This window comes from Sitophilus oryzae, unplaced genomic scaffold (assembly GCF_002938485.1).
Source record: "Sitophilus oryzae breed Bouriz unplaced genomic scaffold, Soryzae_2.0 scaffold_1499_pilon_pilon, whole genome shotgun sequence".
Classification (NCBI taxonomy): domain Eukaryota; kingdom Metazoa; phylum Arthropoda; class Insecta; order Coleoptera; family Curculionidae; genus Sitophilus; species Sitophilus oryzae.
Window position 1 is genome coordinate 2,573,112 of NW_022146168.1, and position 2,979 is coordinate 2,576,090.

General features: G+C 29.5%; 1 long non-coding RNA gene across 1 annotated transcript; it reads right to left on the minus strand.

Moving 5' to 3' along the window:
- Positions 1–1,786: 1,786 nt before the first annotated feature.
- On the minus strand, positions 1,787–2,625 carry LOC115877845. The gene is made up of 3 exons (XR_004049416.1): positions 2,295–2,625; positions 2,108–2,240; positions 1,787–2,054 (listed from the first exon to the last, which is right to left on the minus strand). It is a non-coding gene; the product is annotated as an uncharacterized LOC115877845 (long non-coding RNA).
- Between the last annotated feature and the right edge of the window lie 354 nt (positions 2,626–2,979).

Here is a 2,979-nt window from a genome sequence, read left to right on the forward strand (position 1 = left end):
ATGTATTGATTGATGATTTTTCTGTTCAGTTTTTTGAGAAGTATAACGAACAATCCAAAAAAGTATTACAGTCAACTAATTTTTGTGTTTTGTATTTTATGTTCTTTATATATTACACCTTATGTTAAAAAATAAAGTATAATAGTAAGTTGTACTACAGGTAAAAATTAATATTATAAGAGTACAAAATTCAAGTAACTTTGAATTTTGTACTTGGTGGTCAAAAGTGGCGCTAATACCCTTGAGAAAAGGATGGTACGGCTGTGCTCGACATGTTTTTTTTTAATTATTTGTCAGGACTCTTAAATAGTATAAAAAAAGGAAAAATAGAAAACCAACATTTAATATAAAACAGCTAAAGAATAATTATATTGGAGACAATCCGGTGTATATTTGAGTTTATAATATTAATTGAATATTACAAATTAAAAAATAATTCGAACTGGTATTAGATTACTAAAACATTTGACCTTGTCTTTAATAATGAGTCATTTTTATCCAGTACTTGTGAAGTGAATTAAATTTTATAGTATATCAAATTAAATACATTAAAATTATCTATTTTTAAATTGTTATAAATTCCATTAGATATAATTATAAAAAAGGTACCATTATTATTCCAGTTCAGTAAAATTTAAAGCATCTTTTACTAATTTTATACAATGTAAAAATGAAACAACAAAATGTATACATTGTTTAGTGTAATTATTATGTGTAATTATTATCACTTCAAAGTCTGACAACACTTGAGCCTAATTAAGAGCTGTATAAAAAATAGATCTAATTTGTCAATCAGCTGTTAAATAGTTTTCAATTTCAACTGCTAATAAATTACGTGGCTAATTAAACATATTTTTTTAAATATCAGCAACTCAAAAATGCAAATTAAATGGTATAATTGTAATTCGTATATAATACAAAATTTTGTTATGGATTTTCTTATCAACTACATAAATTAATTTTTCTAACAACGATTATTAATTCTAAATATTACAAATAAAATGGGGTATTTTTCCAGACATTATATTTATTTATTTGTCTTAGAAAAAAAGAAAGGGAACTTGTTTAATGTGACGAAAATGTCTTTTAATTCTTAATTGTATTAGGATAAGCCAAGAAACGATTACTTTTTTGTGTGTCCTAAATTTTATAGGATTACGTTGTTTATTACTGAACCCTGTAGCACAGCCTGTAGTTAAAAGATCAGTGTAATTTAAAGCAATTGTTTCAACAATAAATTATAAATTTAAAGCCTGAAGAAAATGTTTTCAAAATAAAATATATGCATGTGTTTTGAAATTATACCTTATAACGCCACCTTGGGTGAAAAAGTTTATAATGGGAACTCAGGTTCACCATGTTCCGTTACAAATAGGTTCCAGCTAGCTCAGTAAATAATTAAGTAAAATATATATGCACAGAACAAGAGATATCAAAAGGGAGGTGTATGGAAAAAGTGTACTGATTGAAAAGTCTAAAATGTACTGGATTCGTTTAATAAATATTAAATTTAAAGTTAAAACAAATTGCCAAGATCTATCATAAAATGTAGCAAATATTTAAATACGAAATAATGAAATATATATATACTAGTAAATATGAACTATCCGTAAAATAAATTAAATCATGAATAGTATCACAAAATTTTGTTGTGACTAAACTGTGAACAACCCTGATGCGTATTTGTGATTATGATTAAATGTCTATAAAGAATAAAATGAAATTTAAATGTAAAAATCCCCTGGTATACCAAGTTCACATACGATCGTATATTTAATGTAATAAATTTCAATCAATCATAAACGCAATAAAATAAGAGATGATTAAAGTCTTATCTGTCATCCAGTGGTCGTTCCAGTCAGTCCATGAGAAAATCCAGGTGTCTGGTCTTCAGTATCCCAGTGGCATTCCTCGTCACAGTGGCATTCACGTCACAGTAGCATTAGTTGCAGTACGCAGTACCCCAAATCCAGTACAAATAAAAAAAATCCTAATCTAAACATACATCATCTTAAACTCCAAAGGAGTACAGCCAAGGAAAAGAAAGGAGAACCCTAAAATATGATCTATTTTAGTGACATGTTCTGATTTGGACATAATAAAATACCTTTCCACCATGTGGACGTTCCAAAACAAAATGGCGTCGCCACACGTTACTCCATGGAAAAGGGTTCTTTAAAAGTCCTCGTACTCATCTCGTACGACCATCACACACAGTCCGTGTTGTAAAATCCTGTCCTCTAAAATAAATAGTTGTACAAAAGAACATTACACAGTGTACGTATGTCTCTTACCAACTGACGAATATATCCCTCTACAAGGCTTCTCTGGAATTCTGAACCACACACAGGCCAAAATCGCCCACAACTAGTGCCAAAACTGCACAACCAGTCTTCTCGACCCACAATAGAATTCCAGACAACTCCAAAGAAACAATCCCAATTCGGAACGGCAAAGCAAGGCCAAAAACTTCAATGGAGTTTTTATCAGTCAGTCAGGATCAGAAATGCTGCGTTTACCACGGCGGTTCGAAGTACAAGGGCGAGTTATTTGCAAAATCCTCAGAACATGCTCGATTCCAAGTCAGAAATACCAACATAAAATATAACACAGGCAACCAGTAAAACAAAAGACCCAAAATAAAATTTGACATAAAATTTTATTTAATGCATACAGATTGAGTGAAACATTTTATTACATCATAATAAAATTATAATAATCCCTATACGAACATAATATCTTCGGAAAATTATTAATACATTTTCCGATCATATATAAAAAAACCGTTTAAAAAGATCGAAAACCTAATTTACAAAGATCTGTCAACCTTCAACGCCGGTGTCACACAATCAGCTGACAAACAATTGAAACGTCAGTCTGTAAATCGTAATATAAACAAGATGTAATTTAGGGAAAACTCAACTATAATCAGGTAAAACCAATTGATTCCACACAGGAAAAATACATAATAAAATCCTT